At 38.7% G+C, this 25,616-nt stretch overlaps 1 long non-coding RNA gene across 9 annotated transcripts in view; it reads left to right on the forward strand.

The window, feature by feature from the left end:
* LOC126941064 (uncharacterized) overlaps positions 1 to 25,616 on the forward strand; it is a 93,958-nt gene that overhangs the window by 45,571 nt on the left and 22,771 nt on the right. For 7 of the 9 annotated variants that reach the window (XR_007721071.1, XR_007721074.1, XR_007721070.1 and 4 more), the window contains one exon: positions 1,635 to 1,734. This is a non-coding gene — a long non-coding RNA (uncharacterized LOC126941064). Of the gene's footprint in view, positions 1 to 1,634; positions 1,735 to 15,167; positions 17,731 to 25,616 lie in introns of those variants that run through there. The other 2 variants (XR_007721076.1, XR_007721075.1) reach the window with 2 other exon arrangements.

Genomic DNA, 25,616 nt, shown 5'->3' on the forward strand with positions numbered 1-25,616 from the left:
GCTATGTATAAGACATAATGCAAGATATTTGGGATGAGCAGAAAACAAAATGCAATAAAACATATTCCTTAGAGATCTTATAATTTAGCAAAATAGTTTCTAGGCCTACATATTGTGTGCCAATTCATATATTTTCCTCTCTTAAACAACGTAGATTCTTCAGTATTAAAAGACCTAGCGTAAAGAGGAAAAAAGATGTACTCATTTATTTAATATATAGTGAGTATCTGCTATGTGATCAGGTAACATCCCAGGCCCTGAGGAACAAAAGCAACCTGAAACCACCTTATAAACCCCTGCCTTAACTCAAATCAGGGGAACAATTTGAAAAGAAATAGACATAAAAACTAAATGAAATGGTCCAAATTGTGTTATGTGTAATGAGGTCAAAAATAATAATAATAATAATAATAAAATAAAAAATCAAGGGGCTAAGAAAAACACATTTGAAGAGGGGACCTCCTTTAGGTAGGACGCTCATGAAAGCATTTGGAGGGCTTCATTAACCTGGGACCTAGGGATGAAAAGAGTTAGTCCTATGAAGAGAGAGGGGAAAGGCCTTCCAGACAGAGGGAACGGCAGCAAAAAGTCAAAGGGTAGATTTCATTCCCACCAGGGCTGGAGTCAAAGATTCAAATGATGTGGTCAGGATTTGGTCCTGCTCTTCGCCTCACAGCTCTGCTTTCCTGTGTAGTAGTTTCATTCTGAGTCATGCCCTCACCACGCTCATGGCCAAGGCCCCATGTCCTGCTTGGGGCCCAGAGTACAGGAACCCATGGTGGGAGGATTTTACCAGAGGGAAAACGGATTCTGGGTAGGTAAAAACAACCTCCCCCTCCCCCATCCCCAATTTGAAAACTCTTGAAGCCTGAAAGAGTTCCAAACAGATGGAGGACGAATGTGGCAGGTTGTGGGAGGAGAGACGCCAAGATTGGGTGGGGCTGTTAGTGAGGGATGCATCCTCTAGGTGTTAGGAAGAGCAGCTTGGATTGGATCCTAAGAGCACTGGAAAGCTGTTAAAGGGTTTTAAATGGGAGTGATACAATTTGATTCATCTAATTTCTACGTTTTTTTCAAACGTTTAAAATTATTCTCTATTTGAAACTAATTTCAAATTTATGGACAAGTTGCAATAATAAGAATACTATGTGGGATACTCATGTACCCTTTGTTCAGATTCACCTAGTGTTAACATTTAGTCTCATTAGTTTTATTATTTGCCTCCTCTATCTGTTTCTCTCTCCCTCTGTCTCTCTCTCTCTCTCTACACACAAGAAAACACACACATAAAACATGCACATATAATATTTTTGAGCCATTTTAGAGTAAGTTGCATTTTGTCATCATAGCGTTCTACCCCTAAAACCTTCAGCATGTTTTTATTACTAAGAATATTCTATGATAAAACCTCAGTACAGTTAGCCACTTCAGCACATTTAATTGTAATACAATATGTTAATGAAATCTAACATCTGTATTCCAGTGTTGTCAGTTGACCCAGTAATAGCATTTACAGATTCTTCCCCTCTCCTGTACAGGATATAGTATAAGATCACGTGTTGTATTTGGTTTTCATGTCTCTTTCGTCTCTTTTAATCTGGAACATTTCTGCAGCCTCTCTTTGTCTTTTATAGCATTGACTTCTTTGAAGAATACAGAATGTTCCCCATTTGGGGTTCCGCTGATGATTCCACATGGTCAGATGGAGATATATGTGCCAGACTGAAATACTACGTAAGCGATGTTGAATTTTTCTCACGGTTTCACATCTAGAGGCACATCAAGTCCATCTGCCCATCACTGGCAACACTAATTTTGCTCCCCTGGTGTAGGTGTTGTCCAATTTCTCCTGCTTCTCCTCCTCATTATTATATTATTTTGAAGCACATAAACAATCTGTCAGGAGTTACCTAAGACCATGCAAATATCCTGTTTCTCATGAAAAATTTCCCCAGGATTTGGCATCCACTGATAATTTACTGGAATCAATCTTTGCTATGATGATAACAAAATGTGATTTTTCCAAAACTGCACTCCTTCCACATTTTATCAGTCAGTTCTATAAGCAAGAATACTCCCCTGTCTTATTTCTTTATTTGTTATTGGTGTGGACCCACTGATATAGTTTTTCTAATAGTCTATACTTTTTTACTATTCCTGTTTTAGTCATGAAATTGTCCCAGATTTGGCCAGTGATAGACTTTTCCAACTGAAACCTGAATCTTGTGACATGTCCCCATGAAATTTTTTAAAGTACATTTTTGCCATCTGGAAAAACAAGATGTTTAATGATTACCTGTACTTTCCTTGGCCCAACCTCAGACTCAGCTGTTTTTCTGAGAATCTCTGGTATTTGTTAGGGGGGAATGGGCATGGAGACTAATATTTGGGTGCTAGGCATACAAATTGCTATTGGCATGGCTCCAGAGGCAGAGGCAGAAAATATATACACACATGTAAATATGGATACCTACATGTACATGTACACACACATATATACATCAGTGTACACATATACATGCATATACACAAACACCTACATATTCTATTTCTAGTTTAGAAATTGTGTATTGACACTTATACCTCCAATTGTAATCCACTCCACAGGGTTGTTAATCCTTACTGCTTTTACAGTTAGAATTTGACTCTCAACAACATCAACATACTTACTCATTTGCTCAGTCCTGTAATGCATCTGAAATAATTTCACACAATTGCTTCTCTTTGTCACTAAACACATCCAATTGTATTTTTTTTTTTTTTTTTTGAGACAGAGTCTCGCTCTGTCGCCAGGCTGGAGTGCAGTGGTGCAATCTTGGCTCACTGCAACCTCCTCCTCCTGGGTTCAAGCAATTTTCCTGCCTCAGTCTCCCGAGTAGCTGGTATTACAGGTGCGTGCCACCATGCCCAGCTAGTTTTTGTATTTTTAGTAGAGACGGGATTTCACCACATTGGCCAGGATAGTCTTGATCTCTTCACCTCATGATCCGCCCGTGTTGACCTCCCAAAGTGCTGGGATTACAGGCATGAGCCACCGCGCACGGCCCAAACGTATTTTAAAAGTTCAGGGTTTGGGCCAGGCACAGTGACTCATGCCTGTAATCCTAGCACTTTGGGAGGCCGAGGCAGGCGGATTGCCTGAGAGCTCAGGGGTTCGAGACCAGCCTGGGCAACACGGTGAAACCCCGTCTCTACTAAAATAAAAAAAATTAGCCAGGAGTGGCGGCGGGCGCCTGTAGTCCCAGCTACTCAGGAGGCTGAGGCAGGAGAATTGCTTGAATCTGGAAGGCAGAGGTTGCAGTGAGCCGTGATCGTGTCACTGCAATCCAGCCTGTAGGACAGAGTGAGACTCCATCTCCAAAAAAAAAAAAAAAAAAAAAAAGTTCAGGGTTTGTTTGTTTTTCTCCTTGTCCCCTGGCCTCCCCAAGCCTGAGGGTATATAATAAAATATTGTGTTCACACATGACTTAGATTCACCCTCTCTCTCTTTTTCTCCTTCCATGTGATTATTTATTTGAACTACAATTGGGTTCACTTGTTTTAGTTTTATTTCAGCTACAGTTTTTCCTCTTTCCCAACCTTGTTAATTTAATCTTGTCAGGACATTAACAACCTTCTGAAAGAAAAATTAAATGGGAAGTTATCCTCAGAGAAGTGTTACTCCCTCTCACATCCCTTCCACCCTGTTCACTCTGCTCCCAACCCCTTGGAGGTAACCAACTTCATTGCTTTCTAATGAATCTTCCTTGAACTTCTTTTTTAAGGATAAGCGGGTAAATTCATCCTTTCTTGTTTTCCTCTCTTTCTTACAGAAAAGGCACATGTTCTATGTGTTGTTTTGTACTGTGCTTTTTTCAGTTAACAATATCTCCTGAAAATTCTCCATAAAAGTTCATATTGTTTTTTCTTTTTCATAGCCATGTAATACTCCATATGTGTATGTATCATAGTTTTTTTTCAATCACCTATGCCCCAACATTTAGATAGCTTCCAATATTTTGCCATGATAGATAATGCCTCAATAAAAGCCTCTTCCACACATGTATTTCCATATGTTGGAGAGCTATCTTCATAGTAAATTTCTAGACATGGAGTTGCTGGATAAACAGCTAAATGCATATTTGCTTTTATTAGTTATTGAAAAACTCCCCTCCATAGAGACTGTGCTATTTCTTCTGTCCCTCCTGCAATCCATTTGAGGGAATGAAATCTCTACTACCTTACAAGACAATGTATTGTTCTTTGCCAAACTTTTCTGCCATCATTTCTTATTTGGATCAAGTTCATTTTTCAGGAGATCTTTTGGGAAGGGCACATGAGTACATTAGGAAATAATTTCTTGTGTTCTTGCATGCTCAAAGACATTTGTTTACAGCATTCATTGTTGAAGAACAGCTTGGATGAATATAATATTCTTAATTTACACATTTTTAGTTTTGTTTGAAAATGTTGTTACTATGTTTTGAATATGTCCCTGAAAGGTCATGTGTTGGGAACTTAATCCCCAATGCAATGGTGTTGGAAGGTGGGGACTAATAAGAGGTGACTAGGTCATGAGGGCTTTAACCTCATGAACAGATTAGTGTCATTATCATGGGAGTGGGTTATTTATCTCAAGAGTGGGCTTGGTATAAAAACAAGTTTGGCCTTCTCTTGCTCTCTTGCTTTTGTCCTCTCTTGCCCTCCCACCTTCCATCATGGGATGATGCAGCATGAACGTCCTCATCAGATGCTGGTGCCGTGCTCTTGAACATCCCAGTCTCCAGAACTGTGAGCCAAATAAACTTCTCTTGTTTATAAATTACCCAGTCTCAGATATCCTGTTATAGTGACACAAAATGTACTAAAACAGTGGGTCAGTTGTTGCCTTGTTTTGTATGTTGTTTTTGAGAAGGCTGATGCCAGTTTATTTCTCTACCATAAGGTGGATCTTCTAGTAATGACTTCTCTCAGCTTTTGTTTATCTGGGAACAACGTTATTTTCTCTTCATTTTTGAAAGACAGTTTTGCTAGATGCAAGATTATTGGTTGACAGATTCTCTTAGCACTTTGGATATTTCATCCCACCTGTTTTAGCCTCCATCTTTTCTGATGAAAAGACAGTTGTTAATCTAGTTGGATTCTCTTGTAGAGGACAATTCATTTTTATCTTGCTGCTTTCAAGATTTTCTTTTCTATTTGTCTTTCCAAAAAAAGTCAGGGTATGGATCTCTGTGTTTATACTATTGAGAGTTCATTTTTACTTCTTTCTTTATTTCATTTTTATGTTTTTTTTTAATTCTCATTTGAATCTAATTTTGGGTACCTTTTGATTTCTGATACAATTTTATCTTTTTCTCTCTTTCTTGAATTCCGTCAACTTTCATTTTATTTCTTCTTTCTCATTCCCCTCTATTTCTTTCTCATTCCCCTCTATTTCTGATTTTTGTGTTTGTAATTCAAGACTTTTTCATATTTACAAATATTTGTGTAAAAATGTTTAATTCTGTTTGGAGTATTGTATTACAATTTCTTCAGCTTTGTGGTTGATTTTTGGGGGGAGGGGTTTATTAACTAAAATGTCTCAACTCACATTTTCTGAATTTTTCTCCAGTTTTTGTATGGACGTGGTCTGCTATTTGTATTACTATTCATTTTGTAGTCAGTGCTCCTAGTTTGACAATTCTCTATTCTGATGGTTCTACCCTCTATGTTGCTTTTATGGATGGTGATGTTTGATAGTGTGTCAGGAAGACAAAAAATTAGTGTGCTTTGGTTTTTTTTTGTTTATTTTATTTGATTTAGTAAATATCTTTAATTTTCTTTTCTCACATTCTACTTTTGTTTTACTGCTTATGTTTCCAAGGGTTACATCTCCTTTCCTGTACAACTAATTCTTCCCCTGAGTAATGCTTCTCAGAGACTGTTGCTTCTGGTGCCATCATCCTCAAACCCCTTCGCCTTTACTTGGTGTTGTTAATTATCAAGTTCTCCCCTGTGATTAGTGTTTACTGCTGGATTTTTCTCTTTCTGGGGATGCTTTTGTTTGTACCATGTTTCAGTTATCTATACCCCTTTGATCTTTTTATAGTCTCTTAAGGATTGCCTCCCCAACTCTTTTCACCCACAGGCTTGTAGTGGTAGGTAGGCATCAGGAGCTCAGCTGGAGTTGTTTTATTTGTTCTACTTACAGAGAATTTGAGTGTCATGATATTCTCTCTCATAATACTGCTAAAGGAGTGGATTATGTATGATTTTATTTGCTTTCTTTGTTGTTGTTGTTGTTTTTTTTTTTTTTTTTTGAGACCCCAGGCTGGAGTGCAGTGGCACATCTCTGCTCACTGCAAGCTCCGCCTCCCGGGTTCACCCCATTCTTCTGCCTCAGCCTCCCAAGTAGCTGGGACTACAGGCACCTGCCACCTCTCCAAGCTAATTTTTTTATATTTTTAGTAGAGACGGGGTTTCACCGTGTTAGCCAGGATGGTCTCGATCTCCTGACCTCGTGATTCACCCACCTTGGCCTCCCAAAGTGCTGGGATTACAGGCGTGAGCCACCGCACCCGGCCTCTTTGTTGGTTTTATGTTTTTTTTTCAGGGGGTGGAGGGTGAATGGTAGATTCAAAATTAGGCGGTCACCACGAACCATTTCTTCAAAAATAATTTTTTTTTTTGAGACAGGATCTTGCTGTGTCACCCAGGCTGGAGTGTAGTGGCACAATCATGGCTCACTGCAACCTTCGCCTCCCAGGCTCAAGTGATCCTCCCACCTGAGCCTCCTGAGTAGCTGGGACTGTAAGTGAATGCCACCATGCCTGGCTAATTTTTGTATTTTATTTTTTTAGAGATCAGGTTTCACCATGTTGCCCAGGCTGGTCTTGAACTCCTGGGCTCAAGTGATCTGCCTACCTTGGCCTCCTAAAGTGCTGGAATTACAGGCATGAGCCACTGTGTCTGGCCATTTTTAAAAATTTTAAATTTCTGAAATCAAGATGTATCTTACAGTTATGTAATAAGAAAGCATTATGTCGTAGTCTAAATGGTATGCGCTTTCTGATGTACATATCTTGTGGAGGTGTGTTTCTCTGCTACTATTTACAAAGCACATTAATACTTATTACTTGTTTTTCTCACAATGTTCCTATTGGGGTGGCAGGTCAGGTATTGAAATTATGATTTCACAGATGAATAAGTACAGGTCTGGTGTGACAGAAACATTTATAAATGCATTATAAGTGCATGCTCTCCCTGGCTGGACCACACTTCTCAGACCCTGGCTCCAACCTTACAATCAAGCATAGCCATTTGGCTAGTTCTAGACATTGGAATGTGAGTGAAAGCGAAATGTGTCACTTGTAGACCAGACTCCTAAGAAGCAAGTGAGACCTCTCCACACTCGGTTTTCTTTTCCACTAGCTAAAAGCAGATAACTCTAAAGCCCTAGTGGATGGAGAAATTTTTAAAACTGGATGAGCCTGAATCCCTGAATCATTGTATGGAGGAAAGTTGCCTGCATTGAATATTTGCATTGAACTGTCCTATGAACAAGAAACGATTTTCTATTACCAATGAAATTTTGGTATTTGTTCCACAGCTGGTGTTATCTTAACTTGTATATCTGGAAATATTGGATGTCTTACACAATATCTCATAGTTAGTGAATGGTAGAATGATGGCTAAGGCCCAGATCTCTTATCTCTTTGTTAAATGTTTTGATGGGTCTCTATTGCTTAGGTACCATGGGATCTGGGAACTGAGCATACTTTTTATAGAAAACTCTGAAAGTAGGTAAGTAGATAGTTGCATTAAATGCTCAATTAAAAAATTATGTTTTAGATTTTGAAATAGGTAAAATGAATACATCCATCCTGGATTCCTTGTAAGTCTGTGCAACTGATCTTAGAGATTATTGGGAAATAACAACTATTAGTAGGATAATATCAGTTTTTTTTGTGGTACAAAATGAAATGCACTTCTTAACAGTGAGGCACCAACAGTGTGCATAACATTTTATCCCAGATGGCTCTCTCTTTTGCCAATTTTATGTGGAAAGCAACAGCTTGTCTGGGAAAATGCCTAAATACCCTTTCAGGTCAAAGTTGTCCTCACATAACAATACACTCATGTGTTTTTCTCTAAGAAAAGAGCTTCTAGGAAGGCTAGGATCATGCTAAAGTATAGTCTGTTCTGAAAAAAATTCAATTCTAACAAAAGTATTACATTATATTATCCAGGGACTGATGATCTCATTTATGGATAATGGTCAAGAATTTATTATTACCAGGTTTTTGGTTAGTACTATTTTGGTTAGTACTCTTTCCAATATTTTCTTTTAAAATAGTTATCGGTCATTGGAGGAAATGATGTCAAAACTTCCACAAGTTTTTTTTTTATTTTTTTAATGCTTTCCTTGTTTGTTACTCTCTGTCCATCTCTGCAGTTTGCAGCTCTGTCTTGTACACAGCAGGGACCTGTTGCTACCTTAAACCCGACTCCAGTAAATGAATTTGGAGACTTTTTTTTTAACTTGAAAAATCTCCCACTGGGTTCTCCATGGTAAATTTGGAGAGTTGGGGAGTTCTCTATAGCATACAGGATGGGTGGGTGCACAGAGTGTGACAGAAAAGCAAACACACGGCCCTGTAGCAACTTTGAGACAGGCTCTGATTCAGTCCTACATGGAGACATGCTGCTGGTTCCTCCTCAACTCCTTACTCCTCTGTGGTTATAGTTTCTTTAAGTGCAAAAGTCCCATCTTCTCTTTGCTGTATGAGACAAAGTCTACCCTTTGCATTCAGAAGAGTCCCGTGTGATGGGCAAGTATGCCTTACCCCATCTGACAGGCAGGGAAGACTGAAGCAGTGTCTACTGGGCCCTGGTACGAATGGGTGTCTATAAGTTTAGAAATGGAAGCACGAGTGCAATAGGATTTGTTGCGACTGGAGGGTCAGGCCAAGTCAGAGAGGGTACAGGAAAGTTCGGGCTCAAAACCTGGGAAGACAGAATGAGGCAAAGATCAAAGTTGGGAATTGAAGTTAACTCTGTGAAGTCAAGTGCTCTGAAGGAAGATACCAGTATAAGCAGAGTAGGACCAAGACTTAATTGAGTCTTTGGTCCCTGCTTAACGACTAAAGTTAACTTAACCTCTCCCGCCCCTTTTTTTTTGGAATGGTATTTCCTTTAAGGACTGTTTAAGAAATTCCCAGCAGGGCATGGTGGCTCACGCCTGTAATCCCAGCACTTTGGGAGGCTGAGGTGGGCGGATGACGAGGTCATGAGATCTAGACCATCCTGGCCAACGTGGGGAAACCTTGTCTCTACTAAAAATACAAAAATTAGCTGGGCGTGGAAGCTTGTGCCTGTAGTCCCAGCTACTCTGGAGGCTGAGGCAGGAGAATCGCTTGAACTTGGGAGGCAGAGGTTGCAGCAAGCCGAGATCACACCACTGCACTCCAGCCTGGTGACAGAGTAAGACTCCATCTCAGATATAATAATAATAATAATGATAATAATAATAATAATTATAGAAAAAAAGAAAAGAAATTCTCTGGCCAGTTGCGGTGGTTCACGCCTGTAATCCCAACACTTTGGGAGGCCGAGACAGGTGGATCACCTGAGGTCAGGAGTTCAAGACCAGCCTGGCCAACATGATGAAACCGCATCTCCACTAAAGATACAAAAATTAGCCAGGCCTGGTGGCAGGCGCCTGTAATACCAACTACTCCGGAAGCTGAGGCGGGAGAATCGCTTGAACCCGGGAGGTGGAGATTGCAGTGAGCTGAGATTGCACCAGGGCACTCCAGCCTGGGTGACAAGAGCAAGACTCTGTCTCAAAAAAAAAATTCCCTAGGGTTCCTAATTCTCTTTAAACCTTTCTGGTCTTTGTCCATTTACTGTGTGTGTATGTGTGTGTGTGTGTGTGTGTGTTTGTAGATATGTTTCCCTATGGGGAAATACTTTCAGAGTTCTGGGGTGAGATGCCAGAAAGTACTCTTTCTGCTGCACACTTGACCAGGATTTTCTCTGACATCTTTGCATTCCTTCTCTGGGCAGTGGTATCAGCTTGGGTAGCTGTAAAGTCAAGCACTGAATTTGGGAGTGTGGATTCAGCTGGTAGATGAACTGAAAGCCAAATTTTGATCAAAAGAATCCTTTCTGTGTTGAAGAAGCCCTAGGAAACTGGGGTGGGAAAGCCCTCCCTGACAGAGAGACTACAGAGCACTAGGTCTGGTCGCACAAGAGATTTTGAAATCAGAATTAAAAAGCAAACACCTCTGCTTTGCTGGAGGTGTTATCTGGGGAAGGAAATGCAATTAAAAGATCATAGTCTTAATCAATTTAACTCTCCTGTCCCTATGTGGCTTCCGGAAGAGAAAGTTTTCTTTAGTTCTATTTAACTAGAGAGAAAAAACCCCACAAGACCGCTATCAGATTCTCCTAGTCCTTTCCCTTAAAAGTTCATTAACTGACAGTACTTGATAGAGCAGCTCAGAGGATAGGCAGGGGCCAACTTCAAAGGCCGTAGTACTGACAGGTTAGACTGAAAGGCCAAAAGGCAGCTGGGGAGGGAGGGTGATACAGAGATTTCTGAAGAGATTTTCTGAGGTGGAAAAAAGAAAAAAAGAGAGAGAGAGAGAGGTAATAGAAAGTTGCTGAAGGCAGAAGAATTAAATACAAGTGCCCAGTAGGAAATATTGGGAAGTTTGCATTCCTATCTGACCACTTTCCCCTCCCTTAGGTTTTGAAACTATTCATAGCCAAGTTTAATTCAATTGTACTAGGACTTACGTTATTGTGAAAAAAAAAAGATGTTGGTTGTATAGGGCTCTGATTTTATTTTATTTTTGAGTCATCATCATTAATACAAACAATATCAACAACCTAGATTTATACATTGGTCTATAAGAACAATTTTGGAAGACACACACATTAACTTTCTAGGACAGTTTTTCACCTCAAAATGATATTTAAGTGATATTTTTTATCATCTCCTAAGTGAATGTTGTTCTCAAAATTATCCTTTACTCTTTCCTTACAGTTTCATATTTTCTTTGGTAAGGACAATGGTCATAGTCCCAGAAGCAAACATAAATTAGGCTGATTCTGAAAGGAAGTGTTTAAGAAACACTAATAACACCATCATTTTTTTCTAATAAAAAATTTTTATTATTAGAAAAAAAACGATGGTCTCAGTTCTTTCCTTCTTCAGAATATGGATGTCATTTCTTGAATTCTGAGTTGTCACCTTGGTTTGTTAATTATAGGCCATGCCTAAGGAGAATTTTATTGGCTTATTAAAGTTTTCTAGGCCCAAAGATATATTAAGCCTACATCACCAATGATAAGAAGTCTAGCAAAAATCCAGACTTCTTCTATCATTCTCTCCTAATAGTTTGTTCTGAAAATTGAAGTTTTATCCAATGTGAAGTTTATCTACGCGTGATCACTTGCCCCTGCTCAGGTCTTTGAACACAACTGAAACTGAAGAATCTTAGCTCTTGGATGTGGGTTAAGTGTTGCTGTTTTCTTTGTTCAGAAAATATTGTCTAGGGTACAAAATTACATAGAGTACTTTTTAAGCATACACGGAAGAAGAACTTGGCTGTTGATGAAGCTTTTGGTCCACAGTTCATTGAGTTTATGTAGAAATTCAGCTTCATTTTAATTCCACCAGATCCAGAGTTTAGTTTGGGCTTTTGTGTCACAAGTAGAGAGCACATAGGCAGAGAATGTATGCCTTTTAGGAACATCACCTTCTGTTTTCTTGCTTTCTCTTTATGAATTTCATGCATGGATATTAAAAACTTTGGATAGTAAATGATCTCCATAACAAAATCTTTCATTTGAGGATGTAGTGAACTCAGTTTTGTCATGCCAAATGCTGGTTTTGAAATTTAATGTAATTTAGCTGCAAAGAATTCTTTGCATTGTTGAGATGAGTTATGGTTCTACTACAAATGCTGAAAGAAATGATGGAATGATAATGTGTTCTTTAGAGTGAAATTTGAGTTGAAAATAGATTGATATGAGAAGGACAAATGTTCCATTGAAACCCACTATGGGTGTTTGTAAAACTGCCTAGAACCTGGTGATTGCTAAGTGTTTATTAATTTTTGTTAGTTATTCTTCACAACAGACTTCTCAAGTGGGCTGCATTATTATTTTTTATGCTTTAATTGTTAGAATCTAGTTCATCAGGGCTGATACCAGGGCTGACAGTACAAGTAAGAGAGAAAAAAATTCCTAATATAAATAAGTAAATGAATAGAAAAGCAAATAAGTAAAAAAAAAAAAAAAGTTGAGTAAATGAATAAATGAATTAATAAATAAATAAATAGGAAGTCTGTTGGGAATGACCTCTTCAGATAATTCTCATAGTGACCCAACTATTATACTGTGAATGGCTGAGGAACTATCATTTGGTACAAAATGGTTATTTTTTTTTAACTTTTATTTTAACTTCAGGGGGACATGTGCAAGATGTGCCAGTGTGTTACATAGGTAAACGTGTGTCATGGGGGTTTGTTGTACAGATTATGTCATCACTCAGGTATAAAGCCTAGTATTCACTAGTTATTCTTCCTGATCCTTTCCCTGCTCCCACCCTCTGCCCTCCAGTAGGCCCCAGTGTCTGTTGTTCCCCTCTATGTGTCCATGCATTCTCATCATTTAGCTCTCACGTATAACTGAAAACATGCAGTATTTGGTTTTCCGTCCCTGCATTAGTTTGCTGAGGATAATGGCCTCTAGCCCTACCCGTGTCCCTGCAAAGGACATGATCTTATTCTTTTATATGGTTGCATAGTATTCCATGGTGTATATATAACACAGTTTCTTTATCCAGACTATCATTGATGAGCATTTAGGTTGATTCCATGTCTTTGCTATTGTAAATCGTGCTGCAATGAACATACATCTGCATGTGTGTTTACAATAGAATGATTTATATTCTTTTGGGTATATACCCAGTAATGGGATTGCTGGGTTGAATGACATTTCTGTCTTTAAGTGTTTGAGGAATTGTCACACTGTCTTCCACAATGGTTGAACTAATTTACACTCCCAAATACAGTGTGAAAGCGCTCCTGTTTGTCCACAACCTTGCCAGCATCTGTTATTTTTTGACAAAATGGCTGTTTATACTTGAAGAAAAATAAATGTATTCTGTATTTTTTTAACAGCATCAATAAGAACAATGCTATGTCCAGCTCCACCAGGTGGTTTACAAACTCTGTATTATTTATATTTCCAGGTATTCATGTAGCATGCTCTACCCAAATGAAAACTAAATTCATAATAAAGAGACCTGGATTTGAATTCTAGTTTGCCATGTTATTTGCATGACTATCAGTAAATCACCTAATTTTTCTAAGACTCAGTCTTCTCTTGTATAAAATGGACATGATAATAATCCTCTCACAAGGATGGTTTTGAAGATCAAACCTGATAATGGTTATCAAGGTGTGTTGTAAACTGGAAAGAGCTATAGAAATGGTGAGAATTATCAGGTATTACAACTATCACTTTTTTCACGGACAAAATGTGAAGGTGCCACTGGGTGGGCCTTGAGCCCATTAGGTTATTATTGTTCCAAATTTGAAGACAATAGAAACCTGGTAAATGAATGTTAACTGTGTTTATGTTTAAATAATTTCCCTTAATAACATATTAAATGTATTACATAATCTGATAATTAAACATGTTATTAAATAAATTTCTTTTAATTTATATAATTAATTAAATTATTTAAATACTTAAATTTATAAGTATATATAATTATAACCACTCTATAATTATTTTTTATATTATATATAATATAAAAATATATTATAATATATATTAAATATGTAATTATTAAAGAATAAGAATTATTAAATATATAATTATTAAAAATTTAATATATAATTATTAGATATTAATTGCTAATTGGTTATGTTATATAAGTAATAATAATTAAAATATTAGTATACAATTTTGAATTCCATTCTCATCTGTGAGGTTAAAAATCATCAGGGGGAACCCTTTGTGAGTTACAAGGAAAGTATAAGAAACCAGTACCCTCACACAGTATTTAAGTGCTTTTGCAGTAGAACTTTGAAATCCTAATGTAGTGCTTTTAAAAAAGGCAGTTCCTGGGGATAAGGGAATATGCATGACCATACCTCTTCGTATTTGAGTGGCTCAAATATGTGCACTGAGACAGTGAACTACGTAAAATGCCTGAGATACTTAAGCATTTAGGAGAATTTTTGGTTTGTTTTAACTGCTAGACTGGAAGGAGAGTAAAAAGCTTGGTAGTTCTATCTAGTGAAGTTGATTATTGCTACCTTATGTGACATAAACCTAAAATGCTAAACATTCATTAAAAAAATTAAACCTACAATGAATTAATGAAGTGGATAAATCCTCAACTCCATCCACATGAATCCATTGCAGAACTCATGATGAAATTACCGTTTCCCAACCAAGCAGAAACCACTGAACACATCCCTCACCAAACTACCCTGGGGCTTGGTCTGCAGATTCTGAGTGTCATATACCACTGCTCTTTACCTTCAATAAACAAATGCTTCTACAGCAGTGGGCCTTGCTTTCAACCCAAAAGGGACACGAGCCCTGCTTGTGGAGTGAACTCCGCTGGGGTGCGGCAAGGGAGGCTCTGCTCTGAGTCCCAGGAATCTGGCTCAGGAACACCGAGACCATTGTCTTTAGAGGCAACAAAAGGGGTTGTTGAAAAAACCAAGCTTTAATATAAAGCCAAAAATCTGCGCTCATCATTTTGTGTTTCTTTGGCATTGAAATATGGCAGCCACTCTCCGCTCCTGCTGCTGTTTATATTTAAAGGAGGCCTGCAGCCATGGAATGGGAGCCAGCTTTCAATATCTCACTCCTAAAAACAAAAACAAAAAATCCCTCTATCGTTTCTACTCATGCGTCCTTTGACTTCCTGTCTGAACCTTTGGGGCTGGGGAGATGGTGGTGAGTGACAGATCAGCAGGATTCTTCACACCAGAGCCTGAGAACTCTCCCGGACAATTCTTTCATAACCAGATACACATTTGTGTTTACTTAGAGGAGGGGGACAACATTCCTTTGGCATTGGGTCAGATTTTCTTGTCTTCTTACATATGTATATATAGATATATATATGTTTTTCTGGTTCTAATTGGACAATTTCTGTTAAATCTCAGGAACAGTGGAGTGTAATCATTGTGGAGTTTATTTCAGCTTCTTGGCTGGCAGTTACATTGGCCTCTAATCATGAGTGGTGGAGGAACTGCTGCAATTACATAACCTTTACCCTAACTGCCTGAAGAATGACAGCTGAAGGGGAGGAGAAGGTGACGGAGTGGGACTGGTAACCTAGGAGGGGGCAAGGGTCACTACAATGTTAATTGGTGTCTGTAGGTCAGACCCATTTTTCTATGGTGAATAATTTAAAAACAATGTCATTCATTAAATGAACGAATGCCCTTGACTTCTTAAAAGAGGTGAAAGGAATTGATCACAGTAAGTTCTCTGAACATAAAAATTAACTAAGTTTATAGTGCTGGAACTGATGTGTGTGTAATAACAGTGCATTATATTTGAAGGGTGAATTTTATTTCTTCATAGTGCTTTTCATTTATATGATCATAAATTACTGTATATTTATATTTTGGTCATCACCATAAATCTGTAAAGAATTTAGAGCAAGCATCCATACCCTCAATGAGAAGTTTATTGAAAATAAGAAGGTACGTGATTTGCCTTGGGTCAAGTAAGCCAGTTTCCTACTGGATGCTTGGTGCCCCTTGATTTTTCAATGTATCATTTAACTTTATGGAATGTTAGTCACCTAGCCAAACTTAATGATTCGACAGTTGTGATACAATCAAACGACTATATGTCATCCAGTGAAAATCTCTATAGCACTCCCTGTTCTTTAATGTACCCAGTTTTAACCTGGAAAAAAAAAATGCCGTGGAAACATCATTGCTGCTTTCTGTGGGTCCAAGTGATGGCACATGGCACATTCCTTTCTATTCCATTTTCTTTTCTGTATCAAAACAGACTTTTTACTTGATTTCAGTGGTCTTTTCTTTAATTCTCTTTTGTATTAGCTTAGGGCAAAGTCTCTTTTGTCCACCAAACCTTAACTTTGAAGGAGTTGCATTTCTTTAGACCAATATTTTGCAGGTTACGACTAAACCCAAATGTCACCTCTTTCCATCCATATTTAAAACGCTCACAATATATGCTCACAATAATGAATCTTCCCAGTCTAAAGTGGTTGCTGGAGTCCCTGGTCTAAGTAATCCACTCCAAATCCTTTCTTGACCACATTTCTAAAGACCCAGTGAAAGCTGATGAACAAAAAGTAATTATAGAATCCTACGAAATTCCGGTGAGCCAACTACCCCTCTGAAGTGTAACTATTCTATGAGTGTTGTGAACCACATTGGTCCATAAAGAAAGAACCTGGAGTGGCTCATGCCTGTAATCCCAGCACTTTGGGAGGCAGGCGGACCACCTGAGGTCAGGAGTTGGAGACCAGCCTGACCAACATGGTGAAGCCCCATCTCTACTAAAAAATACCAAAAAACTAACCAGGAATGTTGGCATGCACCTGTCATCCCAGCTACTCAGGAGGCTGAGACAGGAGAATTGCTTGAACCCAGGCAGCAGAGGTTGCAGTGAGCTGAGATTGTGCCACTGCACTGCAGCCTGGGTGACAGAGCAAGATTCCGTCTCAGAAAAAAAAAAAAAAAAAAGAAAGAGAAGAAAAAGAAAAAGAAAAAAAAAAAAAAGAAAGAACCTAAAGGCTCCTTCTATCTCAAAGGAGTTATCTCAATAAATATTTGTTGATGCTAAACATCATAATGGGAAATGTTTCTCTTTATTCATCTTCCCAAATAGATGTTTTGAGGAATGTTGAATGTAAACATTCGAGGCATTCAGTAAAACTCCAGCTATGAGCACTTCCTGCCTCCAGCCTTTTGTTTGTTTTCCAGTGAGAATGTATAGTAACCCATTTCAAACTCTGGCTTGCATTTTTTGTAGTGAAGGCTCCCCTGGAGCTAGGAATGCCAAGGCAAGAATTAGCCAGATTGTAATCTTTGTGCCTAGCAGTCTGACATCACTTGTAATCTCTGCCAAAATTCCTTTGGAAACAGATGTTCCTAGAGGGGGAATGGTAATCATTTATCCTCTTACATTTGTTCAGTAAATGCTAATTTGTGGAAAATGCAAGGATTTAGGTTATGGTTAGGAACAATTCACTAAGGATATACCTTTTCAGATAGAATAACCATTATTATTCCAAAACATTTTTTCTTCTTTCACAGCATTTCTCATGCTTGAATTCAGGCTTTCCCATCTACTTACAGTCAGGAACAGTCACACATATGCTTTCCCATGCTCCACCTGAAGTGGCTCCTGTATCAAACGTAGGTGAGTAATTTACATATCACTAGCCTAGCATACAATATAAACTTTAAGCCCTCTTCCTTGTGATTTGTAGATTATCTCTTTCATCCAAAAAAGTGGAATGATAATATGAAACTCCAAAAAGGATCATTTTTTTGATGACTGACTTATAAACAAGGAAAACTCTGGGTCTCATATCATTACTGTGACCACAAGGTCCTTGGGCCACTATAATGAATGGATGTATATTGATATATGTATCAGAAAAATACTCCCTCTGATATAAAAATATCAAGGATTTAGTTTTTTTATTTTTGTATTCAAGGAATACATGCTGTATAGAACATAAAGTATTTTCAGTTGAATTTTCATCTGAATGAAGAATCAGCTACTGGTAAGGATGGAAGTTCATTCAGAGGTGAACTCTTTAGTAACTGCTGAAGCATCTTACCAGGAAGTCTTGGAGAACTTTTATGTAATTTGTTTGTTCTGTAGTTTCTGGATCATCAGAATTTGCTTATTATGTATTTCAAACCCTGAATTATTAAAAAACTAAAAATAAATTATGTTAGGACAAGTTTCCTCCAGAAATTGCAGGATAGAGGCATTCAATAATGTAATATATGAATCCCACTGTATGTTAGTAACTTTTTCCAGAAATGTCAGGGTGTTACTCTTATTGTGAACAGAAGTCTTTACAGCATTTACTAGTCTTTGATTCAATATGGAAAAATCTCTAAGGGCCAGACTGTATATTCCCTCTGCAGAGTCCAAGCTCACATGTGTCTTTCCTGAGTCAGTTTCAATGCCCCACTGAGTTTCCAGGGGGTGGGATGGGAACAACGCAGTGGTGAAAACAGGGCTGCATCTCAGCCCTTCTGTCTAAACTCATGTCTGAATAATTTGATTCTGTTCTTACGTGAACTAAATGATGTCTTTCCTTCAAGAGAATGGGAGGGCAAGTTAATGATCTAGTCAAAATTTTGGAGGTGGTCTCAAGAGTAAATTGATTCTCATAGCCAATCACTGTCTTTAAAAAAATCTCAATATCAGTTATTGAGATTCAACTTCATTTTAATGGACTTTACTATCTAGATGTGTAAAAAACTCGAATCCTTAGGTTATCTCATTTTAGGAACACCAAAGTAAATCCACAGGTGTTCTCATTTTAGATACCTTCAAGTGAATTCTGCAACTAATGCATTCCAGCAAGACATCAGAATGAAATCTTTCTAAAAATTAAGCTTTTGATAAAAAAGATATGTTCGTGGTAGAATAAAAAAAAAATTTTATTTTGTCCTCAAAATGTCCCACTCTAGATTAACAACTTACATGCTGTATGATGCAGAATTCAGCTGAGAATTGTTACCTGCTGGAGTGCTCGAACATCTCTGTTTTCTAGGGTGACCAATGTTTTGATCTGACGGGAACTGAGGATTTCTCAGGACTTGGGGCTTTCAGTGCTAAACTGGATCAATGTGAGGCAAGCTGCTGAGTCACTTTCTGAGAAAGTTCTGGCTCTGTTGTCAGATATTTTTGTAGCTCAGGGGTCAGAATACAAATCAGCGTCTCTACTTCTTAAAACAAGCATCACTTCCACCTAATTTTAGAGCACATGGGTTGCCGCATCAACCTCCTGCTTCTAGTGCTTATCAGGGTCTTATCCAAATAGACTTTCCTCTATTCCAAAGCTTTCATGAAAGATCCTGACTGTAGCCCGGGGAATACTTTGTCCTCCTTATTTTCTTCATTTCTTCTATAATTTTTGCTCAATCACTTTGCATCAGGCATTGGGTTATGTGATGTTTCCAATGAGGGCAGATACTGCCTACCACAGGGTTAGAATCTGATAAGGCAAATGAGTGAACAAGCACTATTAACAAAGCTTTGTCCCTTCATCAGGCCTGGTCAAATCAGGCCAAAGCTATGGTCCTAGGATAAATTCTGTCAGCTTTGTACAACTCACCTTCACAGATTTGCAATTTAGCCTTCTGCTAAGTGGTCGTATGAAGAAGAACGACTTTATGCTTTTTCAGAAAAAAAATTGAGAACTATCCCTTACACAGTTCAATATTCATTAAACAGAGATCTGTATAACACAGTCAGCTCTTCGTATCTGTGGGTTCTACATCCACAGATTCGACCAGCCATAGATAACAAATATTCAGGAAAAAAAAAAAAATAAAAAAATACAAATTTTAAGAAATATGGTAAAACAACTATTTGTATAGCATTTACATAGTATGAGTGTTACAAGTAATCTAGAGATGATTTAAACTGTATAGGAGGATGTGCATAAGTTCTATGCAAATACTATATTATTTTACATCAGAGACTTGAGCACCCAGGGATTTTGGTATCAGTTGGTGGGTTGGTTCCTGCAACCTATCCTTGGTGGATACTGAGGGACAATTCAGAGAGTTCATGGCTGGAAAATCATCTGCAGTTGAACAAATATGCTTCCTTGTGGTGGACAGTGAGAGCCAGGAAATGAAGATAAGTTTGACACGCAGTTTTCAGTATCTTTTCTTAGCCTTGATTTAGTTTTCCGGTAAAATGATATTCTCATTTTTATAGTGTTAAAATATTTTAATCTCTCTCCATCAAGGGCTCTCTTTGCAACAGAGGGAGAATATTTCTTTTCTTCCATATACTAACCCCTTCAAAGACAGCATTCTTTTTCTATTTAAGGCTATAAAGGGGTCAAGCATGGTAGCTAACACCTGTAATCTCAGCACTTTGGGAGGCCAATGTGGGTGGATTGCTTGAGCCCTGGAGTTTGAGACCAGCCTGGGCAACATGGTGAAACCCTATCTCTACAAAAAATACAAAAATTAGCCAGGTATGGTGGCTCACACTTGTGGTCCTAGCTACTTGGGAGGCTGAGGCAGGAGGATCACCTGAGACTTGGAGGTCAAGCTGCAGTGAGCTGAGATTGTGCCACTGTACTCCACTGTGCGACAGAATGAGACCCTCTCTCAGTAAATAAATAAATAAATAAATAAATAAATAAATAAATACTAGCTGGGCATGGTGGCACATGCCTGTAGTCCCACCTCCTTGGGAAGCTGAGGTGGGAGGATTGCTTGAGCCCAGAAGATAGAAGCTGCAATGAGCTATGATTGCACCACTGCACTCCAGCCTAGGTGACAGAGTGAGAACCTGTCTCAAATAAAATAAAATAAAATAAAATAAAAAAATTAAAAAAAAGACTATAAAGTATTTTGGTTTTCAGAGGACCATTGTTCTGAAATTGACTATGAATCAGAAAAAGTTCTTGCCCTAAGCTTCTCTAGTGTTCTACAACCAGGACCGCCCTCTTACTCCTGACTTTTGCCAATGAAATCTTAGGGGAAGGTTTTGAGACTCTGTGGTTCTTAGTGTACATCACAGCATTTCTGCAGAGTCTGATGTCTTAGAAAAACATTTGGTACTGAAAATATCTCTTCACCTTTCCCTAGTCTTCCAGTTCTCTTTTACTAGCACAAATAGTGTTTAAAACAAAAATTTTCATATTTAATACGTGTTGCTAGGGCGACCAGAAGACAGCAGCAGGAATTAAACCGAAGCCAAGAAACTGAGCACAGTTCCTTGGGCAAATCTTAATCTTGGCTGATGCCATATCTGGTGGGGGCGAGCTGAAGTCTACTTCCCTGTGCATAGAGAGAGAAACCTGCTTTTGAAACTCCTTCCAGAAGCATACCATCTTTTCATAAGTGGGAAATGTCTTGCGTTTTGCCTTCTGTTTCTTGTTTGATGGCATGCCTGGTCTTCTTTCCTATTTTTACCTTGTCTGCAGATTTTTCTACCACAAAGAGAGTTCACAGATAATTATCCACTCTTCTGCCTAGTGAACAAAAGGAAGCATAATCTGGACTAACTAGAGGTTGAGTATCCCAGGTTCTTCTCAGTTTATGGTTGGCTGAGCTACATTTATTGAACACCTGTTGTAAATAACCATCACGAAGATGAAGCCATGTAGGTTCCAGTTGTGGTTTCCCCATGGAGTGTTCCAGGCAAATCACTCTGTGATTCTGTTTTCTGTATCATTAAAAGAAGAGAATATTACCAACCTCCTAAAATGGGTATTGTGAGGATTAAATGGAAAGAAAATAGGTTTTGTGGAAATTGTAAATGTTACCTTAACACTCCACCAATGTTAGTTATTTTTTCTCAGTATCTGAAATTTGAGAGGAAAGAATAAAAGAGAGAAATGAAGAACAAGAGGAAGAGAAGGAAGAAGAGAGGGTGTGTGGATTTTTTACCTTGAGATGCTTATACATGCATGGCAGAGAAACAAAAACAAATGACATGAAATGATGCTGTGAGTTGGGAAATTTTATACATTTAGTTGGCTCTGCTGATTGTTCTAATTACCAGTTCATATGGTTTCGCTGCATGCCCACCCAAATCTCATCCTGAATTGTAGTTCCCATAATCCCCACGTGTCATGGGAGGGATCCAGTAGGAGGTAATTGAATCATGGAATTGGTTTCCCTGATGCTATTCTCGTGATAATGAGAAAGTTCTCACAATATCTGGTGGTTTTATAAGGGGCTTCCCACTTCGCTCATTTCTCATTCTTTTCTCTCCTTTTGCTATGTGAAGAAGGACATGTTTGCTTTTCCTTCTGCCATGGCTGGAAGTTTCCTGAGGCCTCCCCAGCCATCCTGATCTGTGAGTCAATTAAACTTCTTTCCTTTATAAATTACCTAGTCTTGGATATGTCTTTATTAGCAGTGTGAGAATGAAGTAATACAGTTAATTGGTACTGAGAGTAGAGTGCTGCTATAAGGATACCTGAATGTGGAACACAACTTTGGAACTTGGTAACAGGCAGAGGTCGGAACAGTTTGGAGGGCTCAGAAGTAGGTGGGAAAACTTGGAATTCGTAGAGACTGAAGGGCTCAGAAGACAGGAAGATGGTGGGGAAGTTTGGAACTTCCTAGAGACTTGTTGAATGGCTTTGACCAAAATGCTTATAGTGATATGGAAAATGAAGTCGACTGAGGTGGTCTCGATTGGAGATGGGAAACTTGTTGGGAACTGGAATAAAGGTCACTCTTGCCGTGCAAAGAGACTGGTGGCATTTTGCCCCTGCCTCAGAAATCTGTGGCACTCTGAACGTGAGAGAGGTGATTTAGGGTGTCTGGCAAAAAACATTTGTAAGTGGCAAAGCATTCAAGAGGAAGAAGAGCATAAAGGTTTGAAAATTTGCAGCCTGACTATTGTGATAGAAAAGAAAACCCCATTTTCTGCGGAGAAATTCAAGCAGGACGCAGATATTCGCAAAGATAACAAGGAGCCTAATGTTAATCACCAAGACAATAGGGAAAATGTCTCCAAGGCATGTCAGACACCTTCACAGCAGCCTCTCCCATCATAGGCCTGGAGGCCTAGGAAGGAAAAGTGGTTTCCTAGGCCAGGTCTAGGGCCTTCCTGCTGTGTGCAGCTTTGGGACTTGGTGTCTTGCATCTCAGCTACTGTAGCTATGGCTAACGGGGCCAATGTACATCTCAGGCCATTGCTTCATAGGGTACAAGCCCCAGGCCTTTGCAGTTTCCATGTGGTGTTGAGCCTGTGGGCACACATAAGTCGAGAATTGAGGTTTGGGAACCTCTGCCTAGATTTCAGAGGATGTATGGAAACACCTGGATATCTAGGCAGAAGTTTGTTGCAGGGGTGGAGCCTTTATGGAGACCCTCTGCTAGGGCAGTGTTGAAGGGAAATGCAGGGTTGGAGCCCTACACAGAGTCTCTACTGGAGCACTGTCTAGTGGAGCTGTGAGAAGAGGGCCACAGTCCTCCAGACCCCAGAATGGTAGATCCACTGACAGCTTGCACTGTGCACCTGGAAAAGCTTCAGACACTCTATGCTAGCTGGGATGGGACTATACCCTGCAGAACCACAGTGGTGGAGCTGCCCGGGGCTGTGGGAGCCCACCTCTTGTATCACTGTGACCTGTATGTGAGATATGGAGTCATAGGAGATCATATTGGAATTTTAAGTTTTAATGACTGCCCTATTCGATTTTGGACTTGCATGGGGCCTGTAGCCCCTTTGTTTTGTCCAATTTCTCCCCTTTGGAATGGGCATATTTACCTAATGCCTGTACCCCCATTGTATCTAGGAAGTAACTAACTTGCTTTTGATTTTACAGACTCATAGGCAGAAAGGACTTGCTTTATCTCAGATGAGACTTTGGACTTGGACTTTTGAGACCATACTGGAATGAGTTAAGACTTTGGGGGACTATTGGAAGGACATGATTATGTTCTGAATTGTGAGGACATGAGATTTGGGAGGGGCCAGGGGCAGAGTGATATGATTTGGCTGTGTCCCCACCCAAATCTCATCTTGAATTATAGTTCCCATAATCCCCACATGTCATGGGAGGGATCTGGTAGGAGGTAATTGAATCATGGGGGTGATTTCCCCCACACTTTTCTTGTGATAGTGAGTGAGTTCTCAGGAGATCTGATGGTTTTATAAGGGGCTTCCCCAACACTTTGTTTTCATTCTTCTGTTGCTTGCTGCCATGTGAAGAAAGAAGTGTTTGCTTCCCCTTCCATCATGGTTGGAAATTTCCTGAGGCCTCTCCAGTCATACTGAGCTGTGAGTCAATTAAACCTCTTTCCTTTGTAAATTACCCAGTTTTCAGATATGTCTTTGTTAGCTGCATGAGAATAGACTAATATACCAGTCAAGTGTTTGCCTCAAAATAACCCTAAACATTATGGTACTCGCTGGAAGGACATTTATTTTGTTATGAAGAAAAAAAAGAGGCAAGATAGTTCAGAAAATAAGAGTGGCAATCTGGTATGTTTTACAAAAGGATCTAATACACCCAAATTTTCTATCATATGGAATAGCAATTTCACCTCAAAAAAACTCATCTCCTTTTTATTTAATTCAAATAGCTAAAATTTAAAAATACCAGTTTGTTTAAAAACATTGCACATTTAACTCTTACAATTTTTGAGACAAACATGTTACTTTTACACTTTAATACTTCAGTTGTAAAAATAGTTCATGTTTACTTTAGAATATGCAGAAAATATAGATGAAGAAAAAATGTTTTAAAAATTTATCCAAAGTCCTTTACCCAGGGACAATCACTGTTAATACCTTAAAATATTTTCCACCATTTTTTTCTATTTATAAATCAAAATTGTATTCACATGGCATAAAATGTTTTCATTCTCCCCAAATTTCCTTTCTCAGAAACAACTAATTCCACTTCTTTTTAAAGCTTTTTCTTTTTGTATTTACCTCATCTCTAAATAACATATTTATGTTTCTTCTTGTTTTATAAGTTTTAGGCATTGTCTATGGACTTCCCATTATGGAAAATGGCAGAGAAGTTAGCTTTACCCCTCTACCATGTATGTGTATCATCTCCCATCTTCTCCATAGAGATTTTGGTTGATTAACATGCCGTGCTTACATTATTATATTGCATATGCTATTTGGAGATGAGATTCAAAGCTGAGCTATATGGCTTACTATGATTAGTCTTTTTTCTATCTTTCTCTTTTTTTTTTTTTTTTTTTTTGAGATGTAGTTTCACTCTTGTTGCCCAGGCTGGATTGCAATGGTGATCTTGGCTCACTTTAACCTCCGCCTCCCAGGTTCAAGCGATTCTCCTGCCTCAGCCTCCCAAGTAGCTGGGATTACAGGTGCCTGCCACCATGCCAGGCTAATTTTTTGTATTTTTAGTAGAGACAGGGTTTCGCCATGTTGCCCAGGCTAGTCTGGAATTCCTGGCCTCAGGTGATCTGCCCACCTTGGCCTCCCAAAGTGTTGAGATTACAGACGTGAGCCACTGCACTGGGCCTTATTAGTTTTCTTGAACAATTTGGGGATGAATAATTACCTAGTTTTTCTTTTTTAGTTATTTTCTAAATGTAAATAAGGGTTAAGGCAGGTTTTTCTCAGCATGACCATCATACAATTTTGGGAATCTGCTAAGAAATGCAATTGCAAATTTTCAAAAAGTGAAAGGAACTTGGATCCCTAAATCAATACTTGGAGGAGAGCTGCCTACTAATCAGGAACTCCCATTTTGGGGTTTAAGCCATTGTTCTATGCGGGTTTGATTTTGTAACAGCTGAGATTATCTTATTTAATTTCTGCACCATAGACCACTTTTCTTCTAGGGTTTTTTCTTTCTTTCTTTTTTTTTTTTTTGTCTCTTTGTCTTGGTCTCTAACATTTATGTGAAAGGATCT

The sequence above is a fragment of the Macaca thibetana genome, chromosome 18 (assembly GCF_024542745.1).
Source record: "Macaca thibetana thibetana isolate TM-01 chromosome 18, ASM2454274v1, whole genome shotgun sequence".
NCBI classification, from domain to species: domain Eukaryota; kingdom Metazoa; phylum Chordata; class Mammalia; order Primates; family Cercopithecidae; genus Macaca; species Macaca thibetana.